Source organism: Pelophylax lessonae (assembly GCF_965119305.1).
Source record: "Pelophylax lessonae genome assembly, chromosome: 5".
In the NCBI taxonomy this organism is placed as follows: domain Eukaryota; kingdom Metazoa; phylum Chordata; class Amphibia; order Anura; family Ranidae; genus Pelophylax; species Pelophylax lessonae.
Genome location: NC_138772.1, coordinates 450,188,474 through 450,201,722, shown reverse-complemented (window position 1 = coordinate 450,201,722; position 13,249 = coordinate 450,188,474). Strand labels below are relative to the sequence as shown.

Below are 13,249 nucleotides of genomic sequence, written 5' to 3'. Positions count from 1 at the left end.
ATTAGCAAAAGTGTGTAGACATAGGAAACGCCCCCTACCACTCCCCCTTTAAAGGATAATTATATGAAAAAAAAAGATTAGTTAAACCCACAAGTGCCTTTTTTTTTTACCACTACTATTCCTTTTATACTGGCTTTTGAAATTTACAAATGGATCAATTTAGAAAATGGATAAAAGGTGCATTTATATACAACTTTATATATCACACCAAAATGAGGGACAAATGAGGAGGAAAGAGGGACAGAGGGACTTTTGTTCCAAATGAGGGACAGTCCCTAGAAATCGGAGACATTTGGGAGCTATGTGAACAGCATGTAATACAGCATTTATTGATGTTTGTTTTATGATGTTGGTTTAATGACACTAAGGCTCCTTTCACAAGGTCCGCTGCGGGACTTTTTTTTTTTTTTTTTTTCCACGGAGCGGATGACATTTCTGTCATCCGCTCCGTGTGCCCGCATATCATCCCATCCGTTTGCGGATGATATGCGGACATAATGTAAGTATATGGCACTGCGGATGTCAGCGGATGACACCGCTGACATCCGATTTTCCTTCCTTTCCGTTTTTTACACGGAAGGAAAAATGGGGTTCTGTTCCATTCGTAAAAACGGAACAGAACTGACAGGAGGAAAATCGGGTGTCAGCGGATGGTATTCTGCTGACACCCGCAGTGCCATTCACTTACATTATGTCCGCAAATCATCCGCAAACGGATTGGATGATTTGCGGACACACGGAGCGGCCGTGTGAAAGGACCCTAACTCTCCCCACTCCAGTCATGTGTACTCACTCTTACTGCTCTCCATCCAGTTGCTGGGGCCAGGAAAAAAAAGTTAATTGAAAGCAGTGTGAGACCAATGCGTTAAAGATTGGAGGTGGTGGAAAGAATTCAATGCTAATGCATACCTGAAAGTATCAGAGTTTGGTAACCTACAGTAAAGTTTTCATACACATTACAGAAAGAGTAATCGCGTTCTATATTTAGAAGTTGGTAACATGTATCAAAATGATGATTTTAGCTATAGGAAACTTGCATGTGCAATCCTTAGATTATCTTGGATGAACATGTAAAAAGTATGTTCACCTGATAGAGATGGCAGAAAAATTCTATCTCTGCAGATTTTTCAGGTGATGCTTGATTACAAATGTTCCTTAACCCCCTCACTCCTCCCAACTGTCCTTTAACTGGGTCTCGATCCCTTTATGCCAGGTGGAGCCAGCACTCAAGGTCAGTAGACGGGGCTCCTGATCTTGCTGCACTATGCTTGCATCAATGGGGGGCTGTATACTTGCTCCCTATTGTTATCAGTAGACTCTGAGCTGTTGGTGGCAGCTCAGTCACTGCTCTGTGGGGTGCTGATGCGCCTCAGAACAAGACAGTGTCTCATACGTGGTGGTTGAGCATTAGGACCCACATGTCCCTCTGCTGCATTTATGCATAATGCTTTTTTTTCACTTCTCCAATAGAAATAAAGCAATCTTTTTAATTTTATATTTAACAGACCAAGAGGAACACATAAAAAAAAAAAGGTTTGTTATAAGAGTTTATATACATTTTAGAGAGGTTGGGAATATCTGAGGACACCTTTAACAGGTTTAACCTTATTTAACATTTTCTACTTTAGAAAGTGGAACACTGATAGGAATGAGGTTTTAGTAGTGTGTTACATTGTTAACATTACATTGTTCCTGAATAACTGCTAATATGTAAAAATGTGTATTACTATATCTTTTTTTTTTTTAAGTACAATTGTCACACACCTGGGCAATTTCCAACTAAACATGATGAAATACAATGAAGTTATATATTCGTTATCTGATTATATGTAACTAATGTTAAAATGATGCAGAGATTGACTGATGAAGTTATATAAAACAACTTTTCCTTTAAAAATGGAGCTTGGAACTGCCCTAAAGAATTTGAAATTTAAGAGGAAATTAGGGGGAAACTGCTTAACATAAATTTTGAATGCATATGTAAACTATTTTACCTGCCAGATTATTCATTCTGTTCAGCTGTTCTTGTGATTTACAAATCTGTCTCATTACACAGCCAAAAACCACCTGCATTTTCTGCTTCAGCTTTACAGTTTACTCTTCCGGGTTCAGCCGGCTGCTCTCCCTACGCGCGGACAGGCCTTCTTCCCTCCTCCTTTTTTTAATTGAAGTACTATGCCTCCTGAGACATGTTGCGTACCTATCCCAGGAGGCACAGTGGGCAAAGTGTACATCATCTGCCAAGCGAGTGACGTGCATGGGGGGACTAGAGGTTTCTTATTAAAAAAAAGTACAGGGGAGGAGAGGAGGCAACCTAAAATTGGAACTTCTGCTTTAAATAGTCCTAACCCCCTCACATACCCCATTTGGCATGTCATTTTTCGGGGGGGGGGCTAGCTAAAAAGATTTATTTTGACTTTACAATGCATTGCAGAGTGTCAAGCTGGGTTTAAACGCAGCATAATCAATTTTTACCCAGCTCACAGCCTAATGGAAACAATGGCTTTCAGCTTGTTATTGCATTGTGTGTGCAGCCTAAAGCATGTGGTGTAAATTGGCCCTCGAACAGAACACAGCATGGGACTAGGGTTGCAACCTGTCCGGGATTCACCAAAAAACGTCCTGGTTTTAAATCATGTGTCTGGGTTTCAGTCCGCCTTAAAACCGGACACAATATTCGCACAGGAATTGGGCTCAGAACAGGGCCTGACAGGAGGGTGAGGGGGCGCTATGCATACTGCATTATTAATCTCTTTAGAGTGGCCAAAGGTGTCTGTTACAATCCTATAGTGCAGGGATCTCCAAACTTTCTGAACAAAGGGTTAGTTTACTGTTCTTCAGACTTTAAGGGGGCCGTACTGTGGCCAGTGTGAGTAGAAAATGTCCTGTTGTCAATAGGTGTAAAGAATGCCCCATCTTTAGTATTAGTGGGAGGAATATTGCCCCATTGTTGGTATTAAGGGAAGAACTAGTGCCCCATTATTGGTATCATTGGGAGGAATACAGCCCATCATTGGTGTCATTGGGAGGAATAAGGCCCCATTATTGGTATCAGGGGAAGGAATAGTGACCCATTTTTGGTGTCAGTTGGAGGAATAGCGCTGCATGGTTGGTATCAGGGCAAGGAATAGTGCCCCATTATTGGTGTCAGTGGGAAGAATAGGGCCCTGCAGTTGGTGTCGGTGGGAGGAATAGTGTCCATTTTTGGGTCAGTGGTAGGAATAGTGCCCTATAGTTGGTATCAGTGACAGGAATTATGCCCCATTGTTGGTGAAGAAGGAATAGTGCCTTGTATCAGTGGGAGTAATAATGGCCCAAGGGCCTGATGAAGGCAAGCAAAGGGAAACCGTTTGGAGACCACGGCTATAGTGTATGCTAAACAAATGGGATTTTTGACTTACCATAAAATCCATTTATCTGATGTTCATTGACGGACACAGCTCCTGATCTGCTTAACCATTGGGTTATACTGCCCCCTACAGGAGTAGGACACTAGGCAGAAAAAAAGTCTGGGAAGTCTATGCCTATGGGCAGTCCCAGGGGGTTAACTCCCTCTCTCTGCTATAGGTACTCAGTTTTGTTACAAGCAGTGTCAGAAAAAAGTCAACCCCACAGAGGGGTGGGTGCTATGTCCGTCAAGGAACATCAGAGAAATGGATTTTACGGTAAGTCAAAAATCCCATTTTCTCTTTCCGTTTATTGACAGACGCAGCTCCTGATCTTCTTAACTATTGGGACGTCCCAAAAATAAATTCCCAAGGCTAACTATAGCCAACCAGGTAAACAGAAGCTCAACCAAAACAACTGGAGCTCACTTGAAAAAAAAACAATACACTCTTAAAGAGGATCAGGTCCTCTAAACATCAACCTGCAAAACCTTGAGGCCAAGGGAAGCATCCGCAGAAGCCAACACATCCACTTTATAGAACATTGTGAAAGTGCGCACCGATGACCAGGTGGCCACCTTGCAAACCTGCGTCACTAATGCTTGATGACGCAAGGCCCTGGAGGCACTGAGCGCCCGAGTAGAGTGCGCCTTGACAGGGAAAGGAGGAACCTGACCCTTGATGGAATAGGCCTGAGTCATTGTCTGTCTGATCCATCTGGAAATGGTCGCAGAGGAAGAGGACAACCCTTTCCGAGGCCCATCTGTAAGCACATATACTGAGTCTGATTTCCTAAAAGACTCCGTAGCTGCCTGGTACACCCTAATTGCCCGGACCACATCCAAGTCATGCAAAGCTATTTCCTTTGGATGTTTTGGCCTGGGACACAGGGAAGACAACACAATGTCTTTATTCAAATGAAAATCCAAGACAACCTGAGGAAGGAACGACAGACAGGGGCAGAGAACCACCTTATCACTGTGAACCACCAAGTAAGGTGAACGACAGGATAACACCGCCAATTGCCACACACGCAGATGTGAAAACTTCCAAAATGGCCACCTTCTGGGACAGCGTAAGCAGGGGAATCTCCCGAAGATTCTCAAAAGGAGGCTTCTGGAGGACTGAGAGAACACACTGGAGTGGTTAAGTGTCTAAGTCCCTGAAGAAAAGTACGCTCCAAGGAGTATGTGGCTAAGGGCCATTGAAAGAAGACCGCGAAGGCTGACACCTGACCCTTGATAGTACTCAAGGCCAGTTTCTGCTCAACCGCCCGTTGAAAGAAGGTCAAGATCCGAGCCACCTAAAAAAGAGCGAGGATGAACCCCAAGAGACTTGCACCACACAATGTACGTCTTTCATGTATGAAGGTAGATCTTCCTAGAAGTAGATTTCCTAGCTTTTAACAGCGTTGGAATCACAGACTCAGACAAACCTCTATCCATCAGAACCTGGCGTTCAACAGCCAAGCCGTCAATGCCAGCGACTGTAAAGCAGGATGGAAGATTTGTCTTTGGGGCAGCAGATCCTGAGCAGGTCCTGAGACTGGCATTTGAGCCAAAAGACATGTCGAAGGACCACTGCCGAAACAGAGAGCAGAGCCACTAGGGGAGCCGCATCCAAAGTGAAATCACAGATAAACTGCAGCCCCTGGACCAGCTGGTCTGCCAGCTCAACAAAGGTAGGGGTGAGCTACTCCCCTTCCAGGTCAAGCCTAGCCCATTCGGTCAATGTCTGCAACACCAGGGCAATGGTGGTGATTGGCTTCAGTGCCAAACCAGCCAGGGTGTACATATTGCGGGCCACAGCCTCCACCTTCCTGTCAGCCGGGTCCTTAAAGGCTGGGGATTCTTCAACCGGAATCATGGTTGCCTTGTTCAATCTGGAAACCAGAGGGTCCACCACAGGTGGAACAGTCCACTTCTTGAGAAGAGACTCCTGATAGGGATATCGCCTAGCAAAATCGCTTAGGGACCCCAAGGAGATGCTTTGGTAGTCCTCACTATTTAGTGACAATTATATCAAAATAGGAGGGGAAAGGGAACAACTTTTCCACTCTGGATGGCTTGTGAATGCCAAAGGGAACCTGCGCCTCCGCAGCTCCATTTTTAAGATCTCACACACCGCTACAATCAATGCGCGCACCAGCGTCTTTTCGTACCCGGTTGCAGAAGTGGAGAAATCCTTCTCACTATCTGAAGATTCAGAGCACGTGGTCGCAGACCCAGCAGGGTGACCTATGTCTGCGGTGGCCGATTCAGGTTCTGATGAGGCAGGGGAAGGCAGGGGGTGCTTTATGCCCCGCAGCCTCAGAGAGGAGATCAGGTGGGGAGATGTGCTCCAAAGACTCCATGAGTCACCAGGGGGACCCCACAAAAGGGTGTAAAACACTACTAAGGGAAGCCCCCACTGCTCTGGCAGCCCAACTGGTTGCCAGCCACAGAGCACCAATCCATCCTCAGTAGAGAGGGAGAGGACCCCACCAGACTCCCCACCCTGCAGAAACCAGACACCGTAGCTACTAGGAGAATCTGCACTGCACGAATGGCGATCAGGAAATTAAAAGATCCAGGAGTCAGCACCAGGGGATGAGGAAGGGCTCCCACTGCCGAAATCGCCACCCAGAGGGCTCCACTGTCATGGCCGCTGCTATTTTCAATGGCAAACCACCAAAAAATGGCCGCCAGACTACAGAAACATGGCAGCCGTGCATTAAGCACAGACAAGAAAATGGCGGCACCACGCGGCTCCCAGGGACCCAGGAGGGATCCCTAAGCCTCAGAAAATGGCACAGGCAGGAAGGGGGGACCCTGGTAGGAGAACCCACCAGGTACAGCCCCCACCCACAGCTGATCGCCAGCAGTGCACCTCCCCCCATCGCCAGCACAGCTTCTTGAGCCCACTCTAGGCGGTGGACCTGGACCAGACTACCGCACAGCCACAGCGTCAGTGAAGGAGGGGGGCGAGATGGCACACAGGGACTATCAGACCGATGAAGGGGGTGCCTAATGGGAAGGAGGGGAACCCAGGGGTCCGACCGTCCCATGGAGGGGCCCACATTCATCCCAAAACCCTCCTGGAGATGTTTGAAGCTTGGTCCAGGTGACTTTACCTCAGTGAGGAGTTTTCACAAGCCGAAACCTATACATTGTGTGTAATCACTTATGTGGCCCTCTGCGGGTATCCGGGACTGAACAGCGGTGTGGTAAGACTTACCTGTTTATATCCGTCTAGTGGAATTTCATTATCGTATATTCCGGTCCGGTTCTATACACTCTCTGTGGCTACCTCTGCGTTAACCACAAAAACAGCTCCTATACAACCTGCATGAGGCCTTCGTATGCGGTGTAGTCTTTGCCAGCTCATAACTTCAGTTACTGCTATTCATTTAGTGACACTGCTTGCAGGACATTCCTATAAAGCCACCAAGGAACTTGATTCCAATCATGGAATTCAATACTACTGGAATATGAGTATCATCATGTTTAAGACTGAACATCGCCTCATAGCATTTCGCTAGGCTTACTCATGGGCTAAGTGCAGTATTTAAAGTACAAAATTCAGCCTAGCGCTCACTCCGAAGGGGAAGACTAGCGTGCTGCTCTCCTCAGGCAGGGAACTCCAACATGGGTACATAGAAAAAGAGAGAAAGGAGGCGCAAACACCTAGTGCATTACCCGTGGTCACTGTTTGCAAAATTTTAATAAAATGCCAAATGCATACTCACAGACATGAAGATGATAAAATCATGTTACAAGAATCCACCATGTGTGAACGGGAACAAGTCCATCAATCAGGACCGCTAACGCGTTTCGGGGGTCTAGCCCCCTTCCTCAGAGCAGTATTTGGTCAATGTTTACTTGAGAAATTGATCTCCTTTACCACTATACAGTCCTTTTCCATGTAGGCCATTATATTGCACATATTCCACTGCATCCGGACGCTAAATAGTGACTTTTTTTTTGTTTTTTTCTTTTTTGCCTCATGTTCTTATTATTGTACATTCAGTGTTTGTTGTTGTCTGTTTTGTGTGGGTGACACGTGCGGTGAATGGGTACATACTGTTTTACCTTACAAGCCATACATGCCATTGTACATGTGGTTTTAGCTACTATATTTTTCAATAAACTTGTGCATTTTATACATCACAAACCTGTCGAACTTGCCAATTATTAACTGCTTTCCTTATACCACTGTGGGGCTTTACCCCCAGAGGTATATTCTTCAGTTTTTCCTATATGTTTTTTGGTGAGAACCTCACTGGCGACATGGTTTATGTATAAATGATGGTATTGTTTCCCCGTATCTCTCTTTTTTTTTTTAGTTTTTTACCTCCAGGGGGAGAGGGGGGACAGTTACTTACCGTACCAGGAACCAGGCGTGCACCGCTCCAGACAGAACCCATCTCCATCAAATGGGGGGGGGGGGGGCTGTCGGCCAGGAGGAATGCTGCAACTCGGGCCGAGACTCGTGGTATTCGACCTTGTGAGGCATTTAACTCGCAGGTCAGCCCCTGTCCAGTGGGGCTATGTCGCGGCTGATCTAACGCGGAGCTGAGGTCTGCACGTGCTCGCTGGCCAGACTGGGGTAACCACTGGATCTAGCTTATCCAGCCCGTCGCCCCATCTGGCAGTTGACTGTAGATCTCACAGGTAAAAGTCCAGGAGAAAAAAATCCAAAGAGAAAAAATTGCCAGGACCAGAGATCCCAGCAAGGGACTAGGTTGTTATTCCTGACTAGGCAGAAGAAAACTGAGTGGCTATAGCAGAGAGAGGGAGTATACCCCCTGGGACTGCCTATGGGTGTAGCCAGAATTCTTTTCTGCCTAGTGTCATACTCCTGTATGGGGCAGTATAACCCAATGGTTAAGAGGATCAGGCGCTGTCCATCATTGTCGAAAGAGAAAAAAGATTTTGCTGTGCACCGCTAAAGTGTTTGGGTTTGGCTTGAAGAAAAAGTGGCAGCCTGACCTGGGGCCTGCAGTATAAAGCCCCCATTGCTGAGCTTATAGCTTGCATTAAAAACATGTTCAATGGCGGCTCTCACTTTATAACATCATCATGAGGGGTTATAGAGCACCCCTCCTTAGGGACCCCACAGGGACCTGCATTGGGTGTACAAACATGGTGTCCCCTGTAAAATAACATGAGCATATCATTCCAAATGTCTGTGAAAGTCTCCATATTGACCTTTTCCCCCTGCCGGCTCTTTATTGCCCCTGTGCAAAGTTCATTCCTCTCCCTGCAGTGTTCCCCATACAGAATTGTTTGATATGTGTGACTGCTTCCAGTAACTTCTCCCCTCCTCCTCCCCTTCCCTTTATCCCACTGCTTTCTGCTTCCTCTCCCAGCTATGGCCAAAAACCCTGCCTGCGCTACCTCAAACTTACCACCGGGGGCCGCTAATGCTGCGAGTAATGGCTGCTTTTTTTTATACCGAAGAGCGTGAGGGCGGAGGCCGGTTCCATTATTCAGACAGTGGGGGAGGACAATCCAGGCAGAGTGGGTGGATCGAATGTAAAAACAAGCTGGCTAGAACCGATAGAAATGATAAAGGTTTGGTTTATTAAAATAAATTTTCTTCTAGCAGGAAATGGTTTCATAGGCTAGCTTGTAGGAGAAGCATGTGTCAGATGTGAAGCGAGCCCCCCTACGCCGTGACTTGCTGTAGTCCGCTGCTGTCAGGGGAGGGGGCGGTGCGTGGCCGCTCATTCTCTTTAGTGTTTGTCAATGTTGGAGGTGTGAGCAGCCCGGCCCGGGATAGCCAGGTAACTGTAGAGCGGGGACAGGAGGCAGGCATGGTCCGGATACACATGGCGGCCAGGCAGGGAGCAGGAGCAGCATGACGGCAGAGGCCGGGCCATCCCCTGACAGCGCCCTGTGCAGCACATCACGTACCTTGTGCAGCGTCCATCTGATGCTTTGTCACCAGGTCCCCCCCACCCCCCATGCACCATATCATAGCGGGAGATGGGACACTGCAGTGCCATAGGCTGACCTGCAATCATAGAGCACAGCACCGTGCCCAGTCATGTCCCTGCACTCTCCTCTGACCTTTGTCTGCTGCTCTGCTCCATCACTGCTGGATCCTGCTTATTCAGGGGTGGGCAGTCAAGAATCTGCAGCAGCCAATCAGAATCCCTCCTTCACTTAGCTCACTTCCATAAGCAGGCATCTGATTGGTTGCTGTATGTTGCAAATGTCGTTCTATAGAATGAGCCTGTACGGCGTATATGGTGACCTGTTCCTGTAGATCAGGGGTGTCAAACTGGCCGTCCGCCAGGTGTTGCGGAACTAAAAGTCCCATCACGCCTTTGCCTGTTGGGAGTCATGCTTGTAACTGTCAGCCTTGCAATGCCTCATGGGTCTTGTAGTTCCACAACAGCTGGAGGGCCGCCGGTTTGACACCTGTGCTGTAGATGAAACTGCGTCTGTCATTATCAGGACCAACTAAAACCGAGGCCACTACTTACCTGAGCTTCCGGGTGTGTCACGTTCCTGATCCCCTCTGTGGCCTGTACAGCACACAGCGATGGCATGGGGGCTAACTGAACACATCCGGCCCAGCCAGCGTATCGCTTCTAGAGTAAGACAAGGTTCACATCTATGGGGGTGCAGGGCTGCATGTAAATCGCAAGTGTTCCTGCAGTCAAAACGCGTTGCTCTATTTCAGATGCGCGGGGGTGCCATTAATTCTTGACGGAATCCCTCGCTACTGAAAACAGTGCCATTTCCGGTGTGTGAAACCCAGGGTTGACCACCTCCGGCGGCTTCTTTTACTGAAAAAACATGGAAAATTTACTGACAAAGCACATTTTTATTTACTGACAAAACATGGAAAATGTACTAACCACACATTTTTTACTGACAAAACATGTATAAAGTTAGAAAAGGCTACATATGGGTACCTCATCCACATTATCATAGACAAAGTGGGTCAAAACCTACCTGTACCATTGGTAACAGTAAAGTCCGCTAGGTTTTGAGCCACTTCTCTATCACTGACAAAACATGAAAAATTTACTGATGGAGCACATTTCTTACTGACAAAACATGGAAAATTACTGATGGAGTACATTTCTTACTCACAAAACATGGAAAATTACTGATGGAGCACATTTTTTACTGACAAAACATGGAAAATTACTGATGGAGCACATTTCTTACTCACAAAACATGGAAAATTACTGATGGAGCACATTTTTTACTGACAAAACATGAAAAATTTACTGATGGAGCACATTTCTTACTGACAAAACATGGAAAATTACTGATGGAGCACATTTCTTACTGACAAAACATGTATAAAGTTAGAAAAGGCTACATGAGGTTACCTCATCCACATTATCATAGACAAAGTGGGTCTATGCTAGGTTTTGATCCACTTCTTTATCACTGACAAAACATGGAAAATTTACTGATGGAGCACATTTTTACTGACAAAACATGGAAAATTTACTGATGGAGCACATTTTTACTGACAAAACATGGAAAATTTGCTGGCGGAACTCATTTTTTACTGCCAAAACATTAAAAATTACTGATGGAGTCCTTTTTTTTTTTTTTTTTACTGACTGAGCACATTTTTACTGACAAAACATGGAAAATATACTGATGGAGTATTTTTTTCCTCACTGAGCACGTTTTGTTGCTGACAAAGCATGGAAAATTTACTGATGGAACACTTTTTTTTGCTGGCAAAACATGCAAAATTTACTGGCGGAGCACATTTTTTACTGACATCCTGAAAAATAACAGCACTCCTATTTGAAAACGAAGGCTGGCCATACAGTTAACAATTTTCCTGATCAATTTTCCTTTAGATTTCCTAAAACCGTATAATATGAGGTCAAACCTAAACACTTTCAATTTGTATGGAATCGGGCCGCGCCTTGCACTACACAGTTGAAGGTAAATCTAAAGGAAATTGAAGAAGAAAATTGTATAGTGTATGGCCAGCCTAAGACTATCAATGTTCAAACACGATATGGAGCCACTGACAATATCCATAACAAGTCATTTGCCTGATTTACACCTAAAAAGCACAATATGACAAATTATCAGCCCCTGTTATTTACTGACAGTTGAAAAACCACAGATTTTTACAAACTGTCTAACTTTACTGACGGTTGGCAACTCTGGTGAAAACGCAGTGGTACCAAAACAGCCACATTAATAATAATTAAAAAAAAAAAAAAAGGATGCAGGTACAGCAGCCTATTTGAATGAAACGTGCCAAGCAGGAACCACATGGATGTGGATCTAGTCTACAGATGAGTTCAGGGTTCGACCGAATCCGAGAGGGAAAAGCCACTGCCATCCAATCAACTTTAGCCAGAGTATTCCCTGCCCCCAGCTGCACACACAATGGGCCTGCTATGCTCATACCTCATTGTCCTAAAATGGACACATGGCTGGGCGGGGAATGATCTGGTTGCTGTTGATTGGCCAGCAGTGGGTGGGAGTGACAGCTTCCTCAGGCCTCTTTTTATTTTTTTTTTTTGTTCAATTAATTTTGAAGATAATTAACAAACAATTTGCATGGGCAAGGACCAAATTGGACTCCAAGCCTTTTTTTTCATCTTGCTTATTCAGGGGTGGGAAGTACAGAACACACAGCAAGCAATCAGAATTCTTCCTTCATTGAACTAACTTCCATAAGCCAAAATCGAATGGTTGTTCTAAGTTGCATTGCAGGTTTGTTCTATAGAATGAGCATGTATGGATAACCAGTTCCCGGAAATTAACCCGACTCTGTCACCATTGTGACAAAATAAAGCTGACCATACATCATACCATTACTGTTCAATTTCCTTCAGATTTACCATCAACTATGTAATGCAAGGATCAACCTGATTGCAAACAAATTAAGTGTTTAGGTTTGACCTCATATGGTTTTGGTAATGCTAAAGGAAAATTGTACAAGAAGATTGTAAATGTATGGCCAGCCTAAAACAGAGGTGAATATTTGTCTGGCCACCTGTGCTTCCAGGTGTGTCAGATTCCTGGTCCTCACTTTGGTCACAGCTTCCTTCTGTTCTGTACGTCCCCACAGCATACAGCAGTGACATAGTCCCTCATGCCCTGTGCAAACTGTTGGCGCTATATAAATCGTGTATAATAATATACTAATAATAGACACTGATGAAAGGATCCACAGCATGCAGCTTGGGAGCATCTGACATAACTAGAGATGAACATTCTTCAGCCAGGTTATCTGTTCAAGAGTAAGGATGAGCTCAGGGTTGGACCAATCCTGGGAAGGAGCGGTCACTGCCATCCAACCAATTACAGTCAGGGCATTCTCTGCCCCCAGCTGCACACACACAAAGGGACGGGAATGCATGCGACATCATTGTCCTAACATAGTCCCATAGTTGGGCAGGGAATGTTTTTTTTCTGCAATTTATTAGGTAGAAGGGACCGCTTCCCCAAACCTCCTTTTATTACATAGAGGCAGCATCAAGTTAAAGTGTAACTAAAGCCAAATTCTTTTTTCATTTTCTGTAGAGTAGTTATTTTCCATCTGTATTTATATATGCCCACCAATATTTTAAAAACAACATAGTCAAAAGCATTCCAGACCCACCAAAAAAAGATGGTGACTTTTTTAGACCAGGTGGGCTATTTTAGATGTGGAAAATGCATGGCATGCCAAACATGTAAAAAGATGAATAGGAAAACTACACAATTTCAATTGAGAACTTCAGGAAAAACATATGCCATAAAAGAGTTCATCACGCACAGTAGTTTACACATCACCTAGATACATTACAGTAAGTGGGTAGCACCACCCGTGAGTTAAGAATTAGGCTAAGAGAACATATCAATATTATTATAAAAGGATTCCGCCAACATAGCCTT

At 45.2% G+C, this 13,249-nt stretch overlaps 1 protein-coding gene across 4 annotated transcripts in view; it reads left to right on the top strand.

The window, feature by feature from the left end:
- Window positions 1-9,059: 9,059 nt before the first annotated feature.
- Window positions 9,060-13,249, top strand: part of STAU2 (staufen double-stranded RNA binding protein 2) — a 559,013-nt gene continuing 554,823 nt past the window's right edge. For all 4 annotated transcript variants that reach the window (XM_082259761.1, XM_082259759.1, XM_082259760.1 and 1 more), the window contains exon 1: window positions 9,060-9,153. The gene's annotated coding sequence lies outside the window, so the exon portion shown is untranslated. The remainder of the gene's footprint in view (window positions 9,154-13,249) is intronic.